Here is a 23,930-nt window from a genome sequence, read left to right on the forward strand (position 1 = left end):
ACTGCAAGGCTCGACCTACATTCATCTTTCGGGTGGCAGCTGGTTTCAGCTTCTCTTAGTGCCGCCTCCAGAGCTCAGTGCAGGATACACGGCACGTTTCACAACCCCGATATTTGAGGCGCCTGCAGTCGTTCAGCATGACTCCAGTGACTTGGCTTGCGTCTCGCTCTCCACCCCAGTCACCATTTTAGGATGTAATGTATGTATACTTGTAAAGCGCACTGTTACCTCGTTACTTGGTGTCCTGGCGCTGTATACCGCTGGGGAACCCGTCCTGGCTTTCCCTGTGAGAGGGCACCCCAAGGTGAAGACAGGCATCCCCGGCGTTGCTGGGGCCGTTGTGGAGATTAAGCAAGCTATTGCCCAGAGTTGCAGAGTGGGACCCATGGTTAGCGTAGGCACCTAAGCGATAATTATCGAGTCCGCGGACATTGACCCAAAACCCTGCCGCGTCAGGAATTGAACCCTGGTCCCGGGCCGACCTCTGCTTCAGGGTCTGCCGCTTCTAACCGGTGAGCCACACTTCTCCACAGGATGAATGGCCTCCTCTCATCGGCTCACCAGGAGCGGGCCTGCAGACAATATTTTGTGTCCTTCATCAATGGGATATTGGTCACACAGTTCAGGGCCTGTTCTGCAACGTCTGCCTCCACTTTTGCAGACTGAATGCGGGCCGATGACGGGATTATTAATAGATTATGGTTCACGGCCAGCGGAACTGCACTACAGTGAGGCCATCTTGCTGTGGACTCTCTAGCACCCCCGCCTTAGCCTTAAAAAAGGAGTGTAATAATGTCAGGAACATGGCATTAGGCTCTAGCTCAACATCAAATCCCATATCCAGAACACCCACCCAAGTAATTTATTCATTCATTTCCCCCAGTTATGCCAATACCCCCTGAAAGTTTTAGTGGAGACCCTCAAAAGGGCCACATTTTTTTCAGGCAATGTCCCCAATATTTTATGTGTAGTCCTTCGATTTTCCAAGGTGCTCAGTCCTGGATAGTGGCATCTTGTTCCATGGCATTGGTCACTAGAGATGACCCAGTATTGTACAACTTTGAAGAATTTAAAAAAGAGTTCCTCTGAATCTTTGACAGGAGATAGGCATTGCAAGTAACTGATAAGGTTTTATTGGAGTTAAAGCTGAGAAACCTAGAATTGGTTACTTATTTGGCACAGTTCAATAAGTTGGTGGTAGAGACGAAATGGCCTGAAAACAAAAGAGCAGTTTTTTTTATCATGGTTTAAAAGACGAACTGAAGGATGTTCTGGCTCAAATACCCAATAGACCAACAGAAATTTCAGCCCTAGTGGACTTAGTCCTAGACATAGACTTTCTTCATAATGAAAAGAGAGGAGAAAGAAAAAGAGATTATTGTTCCAGTGTGCCTAGATTCGACAGAGTCAAGACGGGGAATTCAGAGGTCACTGATAGTCAATAGGGTGTGAACCTATGCAGATAGGCACCATCAGGGGGATTTTATCTAAGGAAGAAAAGGAGAAGAGAAGTCAAAATAACGTATGTACATTTTGTAACGATCTGCCTGAATAAGCCCAAGTTGTCGCAGAAGGAAAACTTGGGGCACCATCAGTAGGAGGAATTGGACTAATGAGTGCAGATTAGGACATGACTCGAAAGACACACCAGTTGGCTAACACCTTGCAGTCTTCTTCTCCTTGCCTTCTTCTACCGATTACACTAAAAGTTAGACACATTTCTCTATCAGAAATATCTATAATGATAGTTTTCGGAGCCACCAGAAATTGTTGTGACTTAAAGTTTGCGAAACAAATTGGATTGAGAGCCATAAGAAAACTCGAGTGAAGCAGTTCGGACACTAGTCAAAACAAATCTTTCAACCGGGCCTATAGAGAGCCACACACAGCAAGTGGAGTTGATCTCACTAGAAGGCCATCAAGAGGTCATCCAATGCAACTTGATCGACGTTCCTCAATTCCAAATCCTTTACGGGTACCATGGTTGACCGAACACAATCCAACCATAGTTTGGAGTGCGAGGACCATCGTTATGAACTCTGAATTCTTCAAGTAAAATTGTTTTGGTATATGTGTATTACATCAAGAACCTAGCGCCTCAGCCTTATTATGTGGTGGTGGGGTTTCAGTTTGTGAGAAATTCCCCCTGAGTACAAAGATTTTGTGGACGTATTTAACGAAGTGGAAGCTGAAAAACTCCCACCACATCTGTCTTATGACTCCAAATTAAAAAATTGAGCCATGCTCAACCCTACCATGTAGCAGGATCTATGTGTTAACAGAAAAGGAAAATCAACATTTGAAGGATTAAGTCCAGAAGTATCTAGCCAATGGATTCATCAGGCAATCTCAGTCTCCAGTCTCTTCACCTCTCTTCTTTATACCAAAGAAAGAAGGAGATTAAGATCATGCCTAGATTATCGAGTCATCACCGACTAACTGTGAAGAACCATTATGCTTCACCTCTCATCTATGTGCTATCAGACCAGGTAAATGGAGCACAGATTTACACTAAACTTGATTTGAGGGGTGCATACCATAAGATAAGATTAGGAGAAGTAAACAAATGGAAAACGGCCTTCAGGACAAAGTACGGTCATTCTGAATGTCAGGTCATGCTGTATCGACTTTGCAACACCCCCACTGCCTTTCCGCATTTTATCAACGATGTTCTGAGTAAATTCATCAATAAATGTGACATAGCCTTCATAGATGACATCTTGATTTACTCCGCTACTGAAAAACAACAAGAGCAAGTGAAGAGAGTGCTACAAAAACTCATGGAGAATAGTTTGTAGGTGATGTTAGAAAAATGCTCCTTCAAATGTCCAAACTGTTGTATTCTTCAGATTTGTATTTTCCCCTGCAAGAGTAATTATAGATGAGCAAAAGATAACAGCAGTTATAGAATGGAAATCTTTGACCACAGTGAAAGAGGTCCAAGGCTTTATTGATTTTGCAAATTTCGACTGTAGATTTATTCAGGAGTTTTTCAGAAAATAATTCCTTTCACACGGTTTGAAAAAAAGAGTTCCTTTCAAATAGTACCAAGATGCAGAGGAAGGATTTAAAATCTCTGAAGGAGAATGTTTCCACTGCACCAATAATGCTTCATGCTTATCCTTCAGAACCATTATATGTAGAGACAGATGCATCCAATTTGGCAATCGGAGGAGTTTTGTCTTAGAAGCATAAGGAGACTGGGCAGGTACATCCGGTAGCTTACAGATCTGGAAACTGACTCCAGCTGAGGTGAACTATAACATCACTGAGAACAAGTTACTTGCAATAGAAGGCGCTTTCAAGGATTGGAGGCACTATCTTATGGGAGTAAGACATACTATCACAGTATTCACAGACCATGGAAACTTGACATTTTTTTAATTAGCAAGAACCTTGACTCCACAGCACCTTCAGTGGTTCTTATATTGTGCTGACTATGATTTTATTATCACCTACAGACCAAGAAGTAAAAATGGAAAGGCTGATACATTATCACGACTTGACACTGAAAATCAGAAGAATTAAAAAAACAATTCCAAAGTCGAAGATGATAGGAGCCACCCTCAATGGAACTTTTGAAGAACAAGTAAACCAGTCAATGGACCTAAATGAGATGCAAGAGTGGGCTGGTTAAGATCCCAAAATAGAAATTTGTGATCAATTACCGTACCAGGATGGAGCATTATATCGACCCAGTAAAGAATTACAAAAAAAGGCTCTATAGGAATGTCATGATAGCCCCTTTGCAGGCCACAAAGGAATCCTTAAAACTGAAGACTGAGTGAAAAGGAAATGTTGGTGGCCACAAAGGAGTAAGGGCATTTATCAGTCTGTAAATACCTGTGAGTCGTGTTGCAACCTTTGCCTACTGCACCTTATCCCTGGCATACTCTGACATTAGACCTTATAGTGGACTTACCGTCTAGCCAAGGGTATAATACAATTCTAGTGTGTGTAGATGGCTTTACTAAAATGGCCCACTTCATTGCATTAAATGGATTCCTGACCTCTAAGCAGCTAGTACAACACTTCAGCCAACACATAGTAAAAATACATGATATTCCTAAAGTCCTGATATCTTATCATGGTTCTCAGTTTTTGTCCCATTTCTGGAATGCCTGCACTAGTGGGTTGAATATTGAAACTAGATTCTCTACTAGTTATCATCCAGAAACAGATGGGCAGACAAAGAGTTCAAACTAAGATCTAGTGCAGTATCTAAGATTGTATTTATTAGATCAGGAAGGAGATTGACTTGAATATCTGTGGACTGCAGATTTTGCACATAATAATGAGAAAAATGTATCCACAGGTTATTCATCTTTCTATTTGAACTACGGTAGGCATTCAAATTCTCCGATGGATTTCAAAGATATAGCTGTCCCAACCGTGAAAGACAGACTAACACTTAACACTAGGGCACCAATCAACAGTAAAGGAAAAGAGAACCAAGTTTTAAGATTGGAGACAAGGTGTGGCTCAGCTCCAGAAATCTTTGACTCAAGGGAAATCAAAAATTCCAACCTTGTTTTGTTATGCCATAGTCCATTGATAAAAACATAAACCAGTGATTTTTGTTTGAAACTACCCAAACATGTTAAGCTACACACAGTATTCCATGTCTCTTTACTAAAAAAGTACCACAGAACCTAAGAACTTAACCATTGCAACTAGAAGGAGGTTTCAAATTTAAAGTGAAAAGAATTCTGGATTCAAAGAAGGTAAAAGATCAGGTATATTATCTGATAGACTGGAAGGTCTTCGGACCACAGGAAAGATCCTAGAACTTACATACTGATGTACATGCTCCTCAGTTAACCAAAGCCTTTCATCAAACACAACAAAGCAATGAGTGGAAGGACCGTCTGTTGAAAATGGCAATGTATGTGTACATCAGCGGCGTTCAATTGTGTTCACTGTACCTCTTGTCGTAAGCAGAATGGACCTTGCAAAACACTGACTGTGTTACCCCGCCAGCATAGACCCATGCACACATATATACAACAGCCATTTTAGGTACCGTGGTCTCTCTGTTTGCGATCGATCACCAGCGCCCTTCCCTGACCCTGCAAGCTTCCCCCATGCACCCTGACTGCCCCCGCTCTCACATGCACAAGTCATGAGCCCTCCTCCCGCATGACTCTGTCTCTGAGAATCGCACCCCGCGCCTGACCAACACCTCCTTTTCCTCCATGAATACCCCTCCTTTGATGACCTCTTCCTCCTAACCTAATTGTCTACATGGACCGCTGGTCACCCCTTAGCCTGAGGATACAGTTTATTGCCCACTACTGTATGCACTCGCCTCTCTTAAAAAGAGCCACTATTGATCATGACCTCCCCACCCCCCGAGATTCGATCAGGAGCACACATTCCAAAGGAATCAGCAGAACACTCAGCTGCGTGACAGCCCCCTCCTATTGTATGGAGGATAAGGGCCCCTACTGTAGCCACGTGTTGGAATATCTTCGTACTTCACAATGTCTTGATTGTAATAAAGGATGCCTGTGTGCCACAAACCTGTGTATAAAAGACGAAGCCTCAGAGAAACTTGTTAGAGCACCTCCTGAAGACACCATGAGAGTGTCCGAAATGACATGCTCTCCTCATGAGAAATAAAAAACTCTGTTCTTGTCTTCCTGCCTTCAGCGCCCGTCTCTTTATTTGGTAATTATTCAAGATGGGAACTAAGAGTCGCCCTGCACCAGCAGCCTGGGCATCAGGTGCGATATGGGCTGACCTTTCCACAATTGGCGTCCCAACGCGGGGTCCATCAGCGACATAAGGTCCGGTAAGAGAGGTCCAGACGATGGGGTGAACATCTAAATAATTGGAGTATACCTGCCTTGAGAGGGCCCTCGTCCGGCTGCCGATTGAATGAACTTCACCGATTCCGAACGGACCTCTCTCAAGTGACCTACTGTCCTGACTGGAATCCCACAGGAATGCTGCGGTAAAAACATGGAGAAAAGAGAACGATCGGGCGCTGGAGAAAGGAAGACGAAGAACTGTCCACACGGTCCGGTCCGGGTAAGGTTAAGTAGGACGTCTTTACGTCTGATTGGTAGGATGGCTTTATCCATCTGATTGATTGATTGTTGATATTGGAAACGGTATTTAGATACTGGTATTGTTCATTGATTGGTTCATTTAGCCTTGGGTGCTACTTGAAGTATTGGTTCTCTTGGAGACATTCTCTGTCTGCAAACAGCGACAGATAGGAACGTCTGTCTCCCTTTGCAGATAGTGAAGGATAGGTAATGCAGACTTTTGTCCCCATTGTAATCCGTCATGCCTATCTTTTCTCCCCATTGATTGTTTGTTAATCGGGTTTTATCGATTATTGCTTTTTGAGATATTCCCTGTCTACAAACGGGGACGAATAGGAATATTCTGTCTCCCTTTGCAGATAGTGAAAGATAGGTAATGCAGACTTTTGTCCCCATTGTAATCCGTCATACCTATTTTTTTCTCCCCATTGATTGATTGTTTGATCGAACATTGAATTGCTCGAAGTTGGTTCTCTCAAGGATCTTCTCTGCCTACAAACGGGGAAGAATAGGAATATTCTCTCTCCCTTTGCAGATAGTGAAGGGTAGGTAACGCAGGTTTTTGCCCCCATTGTAATCCGTCGTGCCTATTTCATTCCTCATTGATTGATTGTTTATCCGAACATTGATTGTTCGGAATTGGTTCTCTTTGGAGGTATTCTCTGTTTGCAAATAACATAGAAAAGAAATACTCTGTCTAGTCTTTGCAAGTAGTGAAGGGTGGGTAATGCGGACCTTTGTCCCCCGTTGTAATCTGTCATGCCTATCTACTCCCCACTGATTGATAAACCAGTTCCACCCGGACCATTTAGTAGAGGTAGGTCATCTGGCCCGACCAGAGAGCACCCCTAGTGAAAAAGGACATATGCAATAATAACGAAGTGATCACTGTATCCTGTTAACAGAAACTTTAGCACGAAACAAACTAGAAAGAAGAGAATAGGAAAACGAAATCAGTAGGCCACTGATGAATTTTTTTTATTAAATAACGAATAAGGCAACGATAACAATACTTAATGATAAAACATATGATTGTCCTAGAAACAAGAAACGTTAGAAATAAGCCCGTAATAAGAAACCTGAAAACGATAAGAGAAGCCAAGCTTGACATTGTGACGGCCACGAGGCAACGAGGCTTCATCGCCCCTCGCTGCTCCAAACATGTCTGTCCCACCGCCTGCCACGCCCCAATAACGGCAACCTGGGAAAGACACAAGTCAGCAGACATCCGCCCCCATTCTGGAAACCCCCAAAGTACAACAGGTTTGCGGCCACGCCCAGCCGGAAGACGAGATCTTCAACACATGTAGGGCGGGTCCTGCTGCCAACCGTCGGCCGGAGATCATCACATGGGGTGGGCCTGAGGAGAGGCCGAGGCCGACGGGATCCAGCCGCGGTGGCGGCTACGACAACGCTGGAGAGTTGCAGGGGGGGGGGATGTCCATGTCCTCGACCCCCCCTCTCTCAGACAGTCTGGACCAGCTTCCCTAAGAGGCCTGGGGGTGGAGAGGCCACTGCGCAAATAGCCCGAAGGCGGCACCACGCGCCAAAGTCTGCCCCACCGGATGAACCAAGGGACCCGTTCCTGGGGCCAGAGCGAAGAGCGTCCGGCCGCCATCAACCGGAGGCCCGGCCCGAAACGTGCTAGGCGCCACTTCTTCTATAATGGCTGCGACAACACTGGGGGGGGATGTCTTGCACATGCCTCCGACCCCCCCCTCGTCCTCATCGCCTGGTCCGGCCATAACAAATGTCAAGCGAGACGCCGTGGGGTGCACCGGGAGGGAGAGGCGGCGCGAACGAGCTTCTCCCACCTCCCCAGGTGGAGGCTCCCCAGCTGCACCCCCAACGCTCCTCGCACCCAGCAAAAGGGTTCGTCCACTGTGGCAATGCTGCAACGCCTTGCCCGGCAGGTTGGAGCCCGTCCGCTCATTTGACCCCGCGATTGCCGGTAGCTGCCGAACTCTCAAAATGGCGGTCAAACTTGCAAGAGCGGGCCCAGCATGAAGGAATGGCCCGGTTGCTTGCTGATTCCACCATCATAGAAGTTCTCCTCGACCTTGAAGATTCTAGAGGAGCCGCGGGAGTCCCCGACTCCCGCAGATACCCCCGATGGGGAATGACTGCCATGATTGCCCACGGAACGATGGAAATATAGCCGCAGGACGTCGGCGCTCCCATACTGTCGCCAGCCTCGGTTTGAATTACTAGAATCCTGCAGACTGCAGTTTTGGAACAGTTCCGGTGAAAACCCCAGTATGACCCGGTAGGAAAATTGTTGCCTCCCTCCCCCTTTGACTGATGGTTCAGACCACCGATCCTTTCTTTTGCCCTTTAACGGAACTTTTTGGACTGCCAAAAGGAAGCTCTGGGCCAACCACGAGTTAGTGGAGATTTAGACTATGCCTGGATCTGCCTGACTGCACCCAAAATGGCGCCGACGCAAATGAAACTCTCAACTCCTTATTGTACCCCGATTGCTCAGCCTTGGTGTCATGGGATATGTATGAAGTTTTTGAAACATATAGATTGATATAGGATGTGTACTGATTATATGTTCGGACAATGGATTGATATAGGATGTATACTGTCAGCTCGGACAATGAATTGATATGAGATGGGTACTGATTATGTGTTCGGACAATGAAGGACAATGAATTGACATGAGATGGGTACCGATTGAACATTCGGGCAATGAATTGTTGTTAAGTTTTGGCGCATCATGATTATTGAAAGTTCGAATTTCAATGCTTATGATACTTGCTCACACTAAAAGATTCGATATGATTTTTATTGCACTTGGCGCACTTTTTATGAAATTAACGACCACCGACTCCATTAAGTTTTCCGCTAATAAAGTATCCCCACATCTACAGTTCCAGCCTGCTCCGTGGCCGGCCCACGGGGTTGTAGGCCCGTATTTGTACACCGACATTCTTATTAAAGATTTTTGGAAAAAGCAAACGTAGTTGTCACGCGTAAGTTGATAAGTTTCAAATGAATGACCACTATTTCCGATATAACTAAAATACAGGTTAAATGGCTCAGCTCGATTAGTTAAAGAGTTAAAACGTATAGTACACAGAAATAGTGCAAATATGAATAGTCCAGGTTTTTGTTGTATGTACCTTGCACATTTTTGTGCAGCCAAAGCAACCGCTAAAGATCCCGGTATTTAGCCTATACTTTACATGCTACCTGTAAAAGAAGAGTCACACTAACGGTCCACCTGGGCTTGAACGCCCAATTGGCAGGGACTGTATCCCGTGGAGATAGGCCGAGTATGCAGTAAGTAAAAACCTTTCTGGGTTTATGCACGCTAATGTGTCTATCAATGTAGCTCCTGTTCCCCCCACCCTTCTTTTTCCCTCTCTCTGCAGGTCACATCGAAATATCGATTAATGTATGAAAACAGTGATCTAGCGGACGAAGAGACGGGAAAAAGGGTTTGATTATGGTACCTAACCGCAACAAGCAAACCATGACTATTTTTTTCCCTGAACTTAGCGCCTGGGAGGACAGCCTGAAGCGGGAACTACGAAATATGACGTCGCTTGGTACCCCAAATAATGCAACCAAAAATGACATACAATAATGAATATATTCCTACGTTTATCTAAATAAGGAAAGTTTAAGGAATATTCCGAGGTAAGGTTTACACAAGTATCCTCCGCCGGGAGGACTAGGAATATTGCCAATATTTAAAAACCTACTACCTCCTTTTTCGCATCCTCATAGACATGTAACTCAAAGCTGCCCCATTATTCTCCAATCGACACCAACTGTTGTCTCAGCCTAGAAACACATTTACTAAAATGACTCGAAAATACCACCGTGAGCATTAGCCCGATCAGGTTAGTTCATGACCAATTGCCAAAGGCGTAGGTGTGTACCATCAAAGCCACCAGTAAAGGCAGCCGACGGTTAAAAGAGAAGAAAAAGGTAAAAAGAGCTTAGGATGCTAAGGATGCGCAGCATACAGGAAAAGATAATTTTGGCCAATAACTGTTCTATGTTTTGTCTTGGATTTTTGTACATAATACATGTACTGTCTTCCCCGTCTAAGTTTGTGTATACGTGATGCATGGATCTACGTCATCCCTCTGCCTGTGTTTCCGTAGTACTTAATCCCTGTTGTTCTGTGTTGTGTGTGCGCTGAATGGCCCATTATTGTACACGTCTCTCTCTCTCTCTCTCTCTCTCTCTCTCTCTCTCGCTCCATGTCATGCGTGTACAGAATGGACCATTTAGAGTGCAATCTCTCTCTCTCTCTCTCTCTCTCTCACTCTCTAAAGCCCCCCCCTGTTCCCTCTTTCCTTGTATGGTAACGTTGTGCCCCCGGCACAACACCTAATTGGGTCTCCTCGAACACAAAGGTGTTTGGAAAAATTGACAGGAACTAAAACGACTGTGACTTGCCATATTACTACCTCTCCTTTCTGCAAAACTATAGGACCCGAGTTGGTCATGAAAGAAAGGACGGGTCAGACGACTAACGTCCCCTAATCTGGCCTTTTATGGGGGAACTATAACGTCAATGGCTTTCTGTTTCTCGGTTCGCTAAAAATGCAATTCCCGATTCACAGATTACTTCGCTCCTCTACACTTAAGTGCGGATGCCCAGAGTACCCCACTTCTCCCGATCGACCCCAGCTCCTTGTCCAAAGCGTCCCCGTTTCCCCCGATTAACCCCAGTTTCATGTCATCTACCCTCGAAAGCGAAATTGATGACCTTGACTAACGGCCACTCCCCAAGAAAAGCATGTTTTACATCTGCCCCCTCCCCCTCCTTCATGACGATAACACCCCTGCTTACAAGAGTTAGCCGACCCCGAAGGGAAATGTAAGTTTGTCGATACTTGGGTTAAAGGGAAGGGCGAGTCTCTACATAAGGACTCGATTTTGAGTTTTTATAATACACTGTGTATAAAGGTCCAAATTTCTCTCCCCGTACGTCACGAATGAGCGCCGAACAGGGTTATGAATTCCATGGCAATGCACTCCTACAGACTCCATACGTGACGACTTCTGACTATGACCAATGAACTTTTTCCCCACCTACATAGGATTGGGGACAGAATTGAAATGTATAAATGTCTTCTCCTACCAGGTTTTCTAAAACTTGTTTTTCTGTACTCATTCAAAGATACAATCACCGGAGGAGAGGAGCTGGACGTGACGCACGGCCTGGCCACAGATCATGAAGCACGTGTGACCGCGACCAAAGGTGGAGCCACCGAGCAATGAGACGCGGGACGAGGCATCACTCTCAAACTCGGCAGATTAAGGAATAAAGGGTTGCTTTGAAGCCCTCGATTTGCTGCCCCACTCGTGCCTGAAGTCCCCGTCCTTTTTGAGCCCGACCGATGGGCTTGCCTGCTCGTTATCCTTTGCTCCTTTTTGGTCCCTTGATGTGCTCAAAGATCTGATCCCACTCCGCCCTCTCTTCCCTCGATTATTCAACAAACTCACCCTTTTCGCACAAACTTTGACTATAGAATTAGGTTTTGCCACAAAAGAAGAAAGACACGCAGGTGCCCAGCATAAGGCACCCCTAAGAAAATAAGTTAGGAAACAGGACTGTGATCTAACAGCAGAGGACTGATCGCACCCTGCAACGTGTAAGGATGATTCCGAGCTGGACCTATAGCTCCACTGCCGGTGCTCAGCAGCGCCAACAAAAGAAGACGGACTCTGTTAAAAGACATTGCGACAAAGACCCTCCCCCTTTTTCCAGAACTTTCTACCCACCCCTTGACTAGTTGTTTACATCAAAATTGCATTCCTCCCTCAATTTTTTGCTTTCACAAATGTTTCATCGGTCACCCATGTATCTAGCTTTCCAAAGCACTGATAAGGCCCAAAGGTATCAGATTACTCTTGATTAATGTCACCGGAGAAAAAGTCTGAACTTGATTCTACACCGACTAAATATTATGCCGATCTCTAGGCTTGTATGAAGAACCCAACAAATGTAAATTAACATGTATTGCATTCTGCCTGTAGCATCGACTAGGTAGAAATTGAACTTGCTTATGTAAAAAAAGCGTCGACTGTTGAAAATGGCAATGTATGTGTACATAAGCGGCGTTCAATTGTGTTCACTGTACCTCTTGTCGTAAGCAGAATGGACCTTGCAAAACACTGACTGTGTTACCCCGCCAGCATAAACCCATGCACACATATATACAACAGCCATTTTAGGTACCGTGGTCTCTCTGTTTGCGATCGATCACCAGCGCCCTTCCCTGACCCTGCAAGCTTCCCCCATGCACCCTGACTGCCCCCGCTCTCACATGCACAAGTCATGAGCCCTCCCCTCCCGAATGACTCTGTCTCTGAGAATCGCACCCCGCGCCTGACCAACACCTCCTTTTCCTCCATGAATACCCCTCCTTTGATGACCTCTTCCTCCGAACCTAATTGTCTACATGGACCGCTGGTCACCCCTTAGCCTGAGGATACAGTTTATTGCCCACTACTGTATGCACTCGCCTCTCTTAAAAAGAGCCACTATTGATCATGACCTCCCCACCCCCCGAGATTCGATCAGGAGCACACATTCCAAAGGAATCAGCAGAACACTCAGCTGCGTGACAGCCCCCTCCTATTGTATGGAGGATAAGGGCCCCTACTGTAGCCACGTGTTGGAATATCTTCGTACTTCACAATGTCTTGATTGTAATAAAGGATGCCTGTGTGCCACAAACCTGTGTATAAAAGACGAAGCCTCAGAGAAACTTGTTAGAGCACCTCCTGAAGACACCATGAGAGTGTCCGAAATGACATGCTCTCCTCATGAGAAATAAAAAACTCTGTTCTTGTCTTCCTGCCTTCAGCGCCCGTCTCTTTATTTGGTAATTATTCAAGATGGGAACTAAGAGTCGCCCTGCACCAGCAGCCTGGGCATCAGGTGCGATATGGGCTGACCTTTCCACACGTCCTTGTGAGGGGGCACTGTCAGGATCCCAAGAAGAATCCCTAAGGTCAGCACACAAACAGCCAGTGTAATAAAAATAAAATATTTCAGCTAAAAGAAAGAACCAAGGCAAATATTTCGAGGACAAAATGGTTCCTGAGAAACCTCAAGATGACAGCTAAAGCAGCCTTTCTACTAGGCTCTAGTTGATTATTCCTGCAGTTCTGAATAGAATGTGAAGCGTGCGCTGACTCAGAAACAGCGCACTTCAATGAGGCAAATCACCTGTATGCAGCGTGGTCATAGTTCTCCATCCTGACAGTTTAGTCAGGGTACTTGGCTGTATTTTATGTTCATTGCAGGCTCAGAGTTGTTTTTTAGAGGATGTTACGAGAGGTTGTGCAAAACAATAGTGCCCCATCTCTGAGTTTGATCCTTGAAGAAATATGAGTAGTGTCTCGATACTGATCAGGCATTTTATAAAAGCAGTGTCTCGTAATACCGTTGCAGTTCAGTTTTACTCATTAAGAAGGCAGAGTTTAATGTACAAAGAGACGAGTAGTGTCTCAGTCTTGGAGTCAGGATGTCTCAGTCTGTAAGAGCAGTGTCTCTTCTCAGCTTCAACTTTTTACCAGAAGAATTTGAAAAGGAAATAATTGTTAAACAGAGCGGACTTCAACCCAAGTAAAAAGAGTAAGAATAGAACTAAAGGAAGAAGAATTCCAACAATATATACGTACTTACTTACCTCACACAAGAATCCATGCTGCGTCTCTCTCTAGCAGACCTTGCTGAAGGTTCTCCTGAGGACACACAAGAATTTATCACTAAAAGAAAAAGTAGGAAAAGCATTATTTTAATGATTTACAGTGTGCATGATGGAAAAAGGTCAATATAGACTTTACAGAAATAAGCAAAAAGACAAATAAGACAAGAGTTTAAAAAATACATTAGAAGAAAAGCTAAAGCCTTAGCCGCAAGGGGTACGTAATTTTTCAGAGATTAATAGTGTTGTTACAACTGCAAATTATAGGATTTAAGGAGAGATTTTAGAAGTGTAATAGATCTTATGTGTTTTTTTTACAGTTTCATGAGTCTTCGCAATAGAGAAATACAGCACATAGTGATAGAACAGGAATGCAAACTCAAACACAGTGATAGCAGCAACCCGAAGAACAGAAAAGGCAGTCTCTTCCTTATCTCCGCATCCCCTTTCCCCCTTTAGAGCTATCCTGTCTTCCAGTTTATTTCAGGAAACGGGCATGGTTCTGAGAGGGGCATTGGGACTAAACATCTTTCTGATAATGTGCAAGTAGTAGGTAAGAACTTGAGTTGATTGACAGGACGAGACTTCCTTGATCAAGCCTAATTAGACATTTATCCACTGCTGTTGGGGGCGGGGGCAGGGTGTGGCTAGCAGCCCAAGATGGAGGTCACATACGCGACAAGTTCCAGGCCCGAGACGCTAATCCGGCAATATTTCTCCGTTCCTGGTAGCCCTGTGTTCCAGTGGGGCAGCGCTTCGGTGGTGGACTTACTGAGGACGGCAGCAGGCTGAGCAGCGAGATCACAGAATGCTGCTGGGTGTCATCCTGCACTCCGGAGCGGTCCCGATCGAGGCAGGCCTGCAGTGCTTGGAGCAGGCCTGACCGCACCAGCTTTTCCTGATCCCCCGGACAGAGGCAGAGGTCGCGCACAGGGGCGTGCACTCCTGCGTGAGGTTCCGGCTGGTGGCCTGCCTGGTGGGCCTTGGGCGCACCCCCGCTGCGACTGGTGGTGGATATCGGGCTTCCTGCTCGGGGTGACTGGGTCCCCCCTCCCTGCCAATATCTTCGGAGATCGTGGAATTGCCTCTGGAGACCTGAGGTGGCCTCCGTCTACATGGCGTTGTGACTGCGCCTGGCAATCCTGCTGCTGAGCTAGCTGGCAAGTGAACCCACTGCGTGGGGGAGCAGGACAGGTACTTCCCACAGCCATGATCCCATTTGGCAGTGCTGGCTGGTGCTACTGAGGGGGCCCTCTTTTGTTTTCTGCTGTGCTTGGATTCCTGCAGTGGGAACGGCAGCCTAACCACTCCCCCCCTTTTCCTTCGCTGCTTGAACGGTCTTGGGCCCGGTGGAAGAGTGGCTGAAGTGTGGCATTGTGGTGGCCTGTGGCTCCCGCCCTCTGTTGTCCGGCTGCTCACCTAGGACTGCCCTGGTAGCCGAAGTGCCCGAACTGGTGGGAGTACACCTGAATGCTCAGGGGCCGCCTTGAGGCTCCACAGGATCATCTAAATTCAACATGACTAGGCCCTGAACCAAGTATCTCCGAATGGTATCTTACCTTGTAAGGCAGAGGAGGTGGGAATGTACTATATCTGAGTAGGTTGTTTGATGCAAGAGGACTAATAAGTGCACCCCTCCTGCCGTGCTGTCTCACAAAGGGCATGGATGCACATCGATCTAGTATGTCTCTCTCTTCCTCCCTCTTGCGCTACTCCATGAAAAGTGGCCTGGCTGCACAACCCAGTCATGGGTTCTGGATCCTCTCTTGGTCCCAGGCGTAGATGGCAGGCGGGAAGTGTAATACTCCCCCACTGGGTAGCTGATACGGCTGAATTTTGTTTCTGGGCCTGCACTCTCCTGTTGGCCACTTGTTGTGCATGAAGCCAATAAGTGCAATACACTCTGCAACGTGGCTGAGTCACCAGCGGCAATAGGAAGGGTAGGATGAAGATGGCGGCGAACACCAGCAGGGCTGGCTCGCAGCCTTCAGAGACCTCCTCGATACTGTCTTGTCGGACTGATGATGGGGCTACAGCCCTACCTCCTGCGGATAAGCTGGACATGATACTCCAGGAAATCAGAGAGCCACAATCGGCTCTTGCGCAACAAATAGGTGCTATATCCACGGAATTGAACTTGCTCAAGGATGATCACAAGAAACTGGCAGACAGGGTGACGATCTCTGACCAATCAATTTTAATATTACTGCTGCAGGTGAAGGAGCACAACGTGCAAATGCAGCAGATTGCGGCCTAGCAGGCCCGTGCCGATGATGTAGAAGATAGGGCCTGACGTAACAATCTTCGCATTGTTGGGCTTCTGAATGTGCGGAAGGGCAACACCACACGACATTTATAGAGAACTGGCTGAAGACCAGTATAGCCCCCACTGGCTTATCTGCGCTTTTTACGGTGGAATGGGCTTACCGGGTACCCATGTGTAAACCCATTCCCGGCGCAAACCCACGCCCGATGCTGACCAGAATTCTAAATTACAGAGACCGTGATCAGATCTTGCAAACAGCCTGGGACACCGGCCCCATCCACTTTGACAACACAAAAATGTAAATTTTTCCAGATTACACACTGGCAGTCCAGCGCCTGCGCTATTCCTTCATGGAGGTCAAGGCCCGGGCCCACGCTGCAGGCTTGGCATTTGCAGTTTTGTTCCCTGCCAAACTCAAGATCATCCATAACCAGCGTGCTTGTTTCTTTGATACGCTCTAAAGTGCGTGCAAGTGCATGTTATACACCCTACACAATAACAGCGAGGGCACGGCGCCCTCCACGTGGAAGGTGTAAGGAACTTACCACGGCGACTAGTCCCCTCCATAGCAGTCGGTACTGAAGGGCAGACGTGAGGCCCTCCGTTCAGCCTCAGCATTGTTGACTTCTCGTGCGCATATCAGCACTAGTCTGTCAGTGGAGATATCCTCGGATTCGGATTCTGGGGGCAGCATGGCGTTGTTTCCTTCAGTGTCATTGAAACTCAGCAACGACCCACTGGCCTAACAGTTTCGTGAGTGTAATGTGAACTGTAGTATTGCTGCATGTTCTTCTGACACATGTCCATCCCCGGGAGGGAACACCTTGTAATTCATTGTTTGACATATGCCACCTGTTGTACTATGACCCATACATAGGCGGCTCCACTGGAAACTGCATGGTATGCTTGACTATTATGGTCCCATGGCCCGGCCCATCCTGGGTTTGTCCATTCTTTGTAACCGACACTTACGTATCCAGAGTAAGCAGCCTACCCCACAGGCAAGAAGCCCTTACTGTTGCCAGCGCAAGGAAAATAGTGTTGCAGGCAACGTGTGGGAACAGTATAGGAAGGATCTGTACACCTGTGGAGCACCAGCGCAAGGAAAATAGTGTTGCAGGCAACATGTGGGAACAGTATGTGAAGGGTCTGTACACCTGTGGAGCAAATAAGATGGCCTCTCTCAGCTCAGAGTGGTCGCAGGTGGCAGCTGTAACCATTAAAACTCAGAGCGTGCTGAAAGATATTACAGTGCCCGGTCAGCCCGTCACTTATACAGAGGAGGAGACTGTAAGGTACATTAGGGCAACAAGAACAGATGGGGCCCCTGGCCCAAATGGTATTCCCGCCCAAGTCTTTAAAACCGCCCCTGCCTTTTTTGCATCCATACTTACCCCGCTATACAATCATTCATTCTCCACAGCAATTCTACCAACATCCTGGAAATGCTCGGTCTTATTTCCAATACATAAGAAGGGAGACCACTCGAACCCGGCTAATTACAGGCTCATAGCCCTTCTTGATATAGAAGCCAAGGTATATGCCCGCCTATTACTAAGGGACCTAGAGGTCTGGGTGGACAAGAACGGCATTCTCCCGCCTTTTCAGACTGGCTTTAGGGCCAATAGCTCCACCATGGACAATATCATAGCGCTCTCCTACCTCTCGAAGCAAGGCGTATTGAGGAACAAGCTGCCCCTGTTTTGCTGCTTCATAGACTACTCCACGCCCTTCGACCGAGTCAATCGAAGACGGTTATGGGCAAAACTCGAATCTTGGGGGATCCCTCAAACCCTGCTAAAAGTTATAAAAGCCCCCTATGAGGGGACATGGGTCCAGGTCAAATTAAGTCCAACAATCATAACACCAAGAATTGAAACTAATACCGGACTAAAGCAGGGTTGTGTTTTGGCCCCCCTACTTTTCAACTTGTACACTGCAGACATGGGGCAAGCCTTGAAAGACACCAACCTAGTACCTTCGAGATTGGGGAAATTGTCCCTGGGAATTCTCCAGTATGCGGATGATACAGTGGTCATGGACCACACCAGGGTGAGGCTGCAAAGAGCATTAAATAGTCTTGCAATATACAACAAGGAAAATAGCCTATGGATCAATGAGAGCAAGACCAAGATAGTAATCTTTGGTAAATACCCCCACAAAAAACAAGCAACATGGTCCTTGGGTGAGCACCGAATCAGGACAGCCACATCCTACAATTATCTGGGGGTATGGGTGTTGGAGAGGGCCACCGCAGTCAAACGCATAAAGGAGTTAACACCGAGAATTAACAAAATAATCCTGTCTTTCAGACGTCTAAGTCATCGCCTAGTTAGTCCATCAGTAGAACCCATGCTGACTGTACTTAGGGCAAAACTGATTCCTGCAATCATGTATGGTCACTTAGCCTTCCCAGGAGCACTTGAGAAAGTCATCAATGCGGCCCAGATGAAAGCTTACAAGACTGTGTTACAAGCTCCTAGACAAGCAAGGAACACCAGGCTAAGGTTGGAAATAGGTTTGAACCACCTGGAGCTGGTACTACAGGGTGATCTAATAAAATATTACATCAGAGTACTGAAAGCCTCTGAAAACAATCTCAAATATTTTCTAAAATTTATTTTCAGAGTAGCGGGCTCCCCATGGCACTCCAAGTTGGAACAAGCAATAGACCTATTGAAAATCGAGGAAAAGAGCATGCCCCTTCAGGAAATTCCTTATTCTGCCTGGGCCCAAGCTGTAAAGCGCCAAGTCCAGACCATCTCGTTTGAACTGGATCGCTCATCACTCCGGTACAACTTCCTCACATTGGCCCTGGACAAGTCATACACTCCTGGTAAAGTTCAACCATATTTGCAAGATTCACTTTCAGCTCAAGCAAGAAAGAAAATTCTGAACTTGCGCCTCCTGGCCCTCAAGATTTTGGATTTTAACCCAAAATGGGCACGAACTGACAGCACCATCTCCTGCTGGTTATGCAACTACCACAGAGAATCTTGGCTACACCTTTTATGCTGCTGTTCAAAGCTGGCCATCGATCGTCATCGTTTCCTGCGCCCGGCCCTAAGGGACTTGGGCTTCAGAACCTGCAGAGAGGCCTCGGACTGGTGTTTCTCAGAAACCACAACTTGTTTATTTGCCAGGGTTGGCAAGTTTATCCATCAAATTAGAATTGCACTTGATGTCCATCAAAAGGCCACAGAACTCAGGGGTCTTGTCATTCTGCAAAGATAATTATCTGGTGCCCTAACCCTGTTAGTCGTCACCTAATTCAGGGGTTTCTTGCAAGGCCACTGGAATCAGATATCAAACTTGGGCCCAGACAGGGGGCTCGTTAAGAATTTATCTTAATGTCAATTAGTATTATGGAGAGAACGACCCTGTTGGACTCTTATATAACCATTGATCTTTAGAGGTGCAAAGATGCGAAACGGTGCTAACCCAATATTTTAATTAAAAAAAAAATCTTTTAATTGAAGTTTTAAATAGACACAAAGTAGTAAATAGAGCCTGTGTAGCCACGATGCTATTTTAAAGCTGAACATTGGGTTTTTACTGGGGGAAGGGTACTTAGGAGAGGGGTGTTGTTTATGTGTTTTATACTGTAAAGATTTTAAGTAATTGCGCAGTTAATAATAAAGTTACTTACTTACTTACCTTATTGTTATATAGTGTGTCATGTGTTTTTATGCACAGCTTGGTAGACCAAAGTTTAGTTGTTTGACCCTGTATTGGGATTATGTTTCCTTATTTAAGCTACTGATCTGTTTCCTGAGATTCCTGGGGGTGGGGGGGCGGGGAGGGCGGTTGGATGGGGGGTGGAGTTTATGTTCTTGATGTCATGTTTGTAGCGAAATCATACTATATTATCTCCTGTAAAATACAGGGATGGGTTCAATACAGAAACAACATAGGATAGCGGCCCAGCTGCATCGCCGCCGGGCACAGATAGTATACCTACAAGAAACACACTGGATTTCTTTTGAGCTTAGCAAGGTGCAGAGACGATAGAGGGGTCAGTTATATGGTACTGTATACTCTGTTTTCTTGCGGGGGCGGCAATCTGGCTCCGAGCAGGAGTCCCCTTCTCATTGACTACAGCAGGATCGATGACTAAGGGAGATACGTACTCTTGCAGGGGACGCTGGATGGTGCACCAGTGGTCTTCGGGTCAATCTACACACCTAACACTGACCAGGACGCCTTCCTTTCCCGCCTCTCACACTTTCGGACTGGACGCAGTATCCATGGATACTGGGTGGGGACTTTAACGCAGTGTTTGATATTCACTTGGACCGCTCGCACCCTCCTTTAACTAATGTAGCCGCTGCTGTGCAGGCCACTACCTTGACTAACGGGGCCAGGGGATGGGGACTGCTGGATATATGGAGATTGCGGCATGTTGGTCTTTGTGAATATTCTTTCTAATCCTACCCGCATTCTCTGCATACACGCTTGATCATTTTCATGCACCCCAGACTTGCTTATTGTTTGGCTGGTCATAACCTATTTGAGATCAGTTATTCCCCCGACCGTTTGCAGGCTGGATCCCTACAATCACTATTATGCCCTGGTGCGAGCCAAGTGAGGGACCCCCATTTCTATTACACATTGTCCTCCATTATTGGAAATTAGCAATGAAATATACTGGCACGCCCTCAATGTCCCCATGTGCGGCCTACCCATGTTACAGGGAGTGTTATCTGCCACTAGACTACGCAGTTGGGCGGAGACCGGTGTGAAGACCGTAGGTGACTTATTTCTAGTTGGGAACTTAATGCCTCATGAAGAATTCACTCATACTTATTCGGCCCCTCCCACGCTGTTTTAACGCATGCTGCGATTACACAATATGTGCGTAATTACTGGGTGGTGGACCAGAAGGAAACCCCAATCTTTGGACTATTGCAGAAGCTGCACCTAATGGGCCATGGTAGTCTTCTGGTCAGATGGCTGTACCGTGACTTACGGTCCCATTTGGGACTTTCCTTGTTGAATCTTCGTCATAAATTGGAAGCAGGGGGCGTGGCTTGAGCGGCGATGTGAGCGGACGTGCTCTTGTGGAGCTCCCACCGCTGCTGGCCTATTCATACGCTATTATTGCGGTTCCTGGGGTGCCTGACCTCTCCCCTCCGTGCTCCTGAGAGGTGGACGGCTGAAATCGTATGTCCACAGGCTGTGCTGGAGCGGTGGTGCCCTGAGAGACCCTCAGTGCGGACAGACGACTCAGCGCGGACAGAGCCCGCCATTCCGCCATTTTGGTGCCCTGTAGCGGCGGCTCGCTACCTGCTGAGAGAGAGGTGCGGTGGGTGCCGACGGACATCTGCCCGCTCCCCTAACCCCCGCAGAGAGGTGAAAGTACCTGGATTGTGTGCCCATGGGTCAGCCCGAGGCGGAGGAATCTTGGCTGCGCTTTCTTGACCGGCCGGATGCCCAGCGAGACCGGAGCTCGCCATCTTGCAGCCCTGAGGTGGAGGTTCGCTGCTTGCCGACCGAGCGGTGGGCCGAACGCCGGGTGATCCCACCCCCGCTCCGCTGTGCACTGGTGAGAGGGGGACACGCCGGGGCTGGGGGTCCGACGGCGACCTACTGTGTGCGGTGCCCTGGGGGCACTAGTGGGAGCGGACGGCGCCCGCCATCTTGGCATCCTGATGAGCGCTGGGTGTGCAGTGACACGGCGGCAGAGTGGCTGAGTGCGGATCGTCCTGACTGCGACCTGGTGCTGTTCCCCCTTTGTGGCCCTCTGCCTGCATCGGCGCTGACTTGGCCTTAGCGGGAGTTTCCCGACGGCGAACACGGCGAGAGTGAGGCGGCAGAGCACTGAGACCCGGTGGTGCGAGGCGTCCACTGCTCTGTTGATGCGGAGAAGCTGCGGTACGTGGTGATCTTACGGAGGTGGCCCTCGAAGTGAGCGTTGTCGGTGAGGAGGGGGCGCCCTGCAACTGGACAGACCGTTTCCAGGTACCCTTGCTCAGTGGGTCCAGACTGCATACCTAAGGTGAGCTACCGGGACTGCTTTGGAGGGGGTGTGGGGGCCCACTGTTGTCCTGCTGCTGCGGGAGCCGGGTGATCTGGACTCTGGGCCCTCAAGTGGCCGGGGTGTAGGCCTGCTCCCTATACTCCTAGCTAGTGCGCTATCCCAGTGGGCCTGCCCCCCCACCTTGTTATTGCTTTTGCTTGCTGTCTGGTGCTGTGTGAACACAGAGGAGCGGCGGATCTTGACCTGCAGGTGATCCCTCCGGTCGCAAGAGACGATGACACGCACTAATAAAGGCGCCAGGGCCGACCCAGCGGCGGCCCCTAAAGACAACACTGTAGTAGCCATGTGGGGCAAGACGGGGGCGCCGGCGGCCGGGGAGGGCCCATCACGAGTGGCTGCGGACTCCCCGCCGGTTACCCAGGCGTTTATGGCCACCTTTATGACTGACCTTAAGGCAGAGATAGGATCCCTGAGATCTGAGGTGCACTCCTGCGTTACTGAGCTCAAGAAGGAGGTTACGGAGTTGGGGGACCGAGTTGATGGCCTGGAGAGGACCATGGTCACACGCACGGAAGACCAGGAACATCTGTGGCAGCGCCTGATAGCCCTTGGGGAACAGAACATTGAGCTCCAGATCAAGCAGGAAGATTTGGAGAACAGAGGTCGGGGCAACAACCTCCGTATCCGTGGCATGCCGCTCGGAGAAGAGGGGAAGGACGTGATGGATTACGTGGCGCAGCTCCTTCATGAGGTCCGAGGAGATGAGGACGTGTCGCCCCCCACTCTTGATCGGGCGCATCGAGTGGCGGCCCCTGCGGGGAGGTCGGGCCTTTTACCGGACATCCTAACCAGGGTGCACTTTTTTGTGGAGAAAGAGGAGATTTGGAAATGTGCGCGAGACAAGCCTGACCTCCAATACAAGGGCCACAAAATTCAAATCTTCCAGGATTTGGCGCCTAATACGTTGAAGCGCAGACGTGCATTCCACCCGGTGACGGAAAAGCTGCAGACCATGAACATTCCCTACCAGTGGGGTCACCCCTTCGCGCTTATTTTCCAGTGGGAGGGTAAACGCAGAGCTTTGAGATCCTACAATGAGGCGGCGCGGCTTCTCCGCATCTCGACTTCTCCCCCGGAGAGCCCTTCTCGACCTTCGTCTCGTAAGAGGACGCCGACTGGACCTGATTGGACCACGGTACCGAGAAGAGGGCGCACTCCTCCTGCTGCGGAGCCCATTCACAGTCAGGCTAAACAGGACGTTATTGCCCACATTCGAGCTCTTGAGGAGAACAAGACTGAATCCGGAGGGCATTCTCCCACGGCGTGCCTTCCTACGCCCTGATGATGGATCTATTCATGCTACATTCCTCTAGATGTACTGTTCCCATGTCTCCTTTTGCGGACCTGAGGTCGGGTGGCGGGAAGGGGGGTCTACCGTGCCCCTGGATCCTGCACACTGGGCCTGGGGCGGTGGGAGCTCCGTACCTCCTGGTGCGTTCTGATAGCCATGTCCCCCTTGAACTGCCCCCTGGGGAGTGACATCCCGAAGAGCGTTCGAACCTGCGGGTGTAGGATGCTCTATCCTGGAGACAGAGAACTCTGGCCCTGTTGGCCGTGTTTATTTGGTTCATACATCCAGCCTGTCCGGCTGCCTGGTTTTTGTTTTCTGTTCCTCGCTCTTTTTCTCTTCCTTTCTTTCTTCCTTCTTGTTTCTCTTTTCTTCTATGTGGGATCTGGGAGGGAGGGGAGGGTGGCGGGTAGGAGAGGGGGAGGTTGGATTTTTGTCTGGGGCGTGTGGATGGTGTGTAGATTAGTGAGGATGGTTCCGATAGCGACTTCTGATGGTCCCTGCCATGGCTAGTAGTGTGAATGGCCCCCTAAAGAGTCTGTCCCTTAATGTTAAGGGCCTTAACTCGCCCAATAAGCGCAGGCAGATCTGGCACTAC

Source organism: Lissotriton helveticus, chromosome 6, assembly GCF_964261635.1.
Source record: "Lissotriton helveticus chromosome 6, aLisHel1.1, whole genome shotgun sequence".
In the NCBI taxonomy this organism is placed as follows: domain Eukaryota; kingdom Metazoa; phylum Chordata; class Amphibia; order Caudata; family Salamandridae; genus Lissotriton; species Lissotriton helveticus.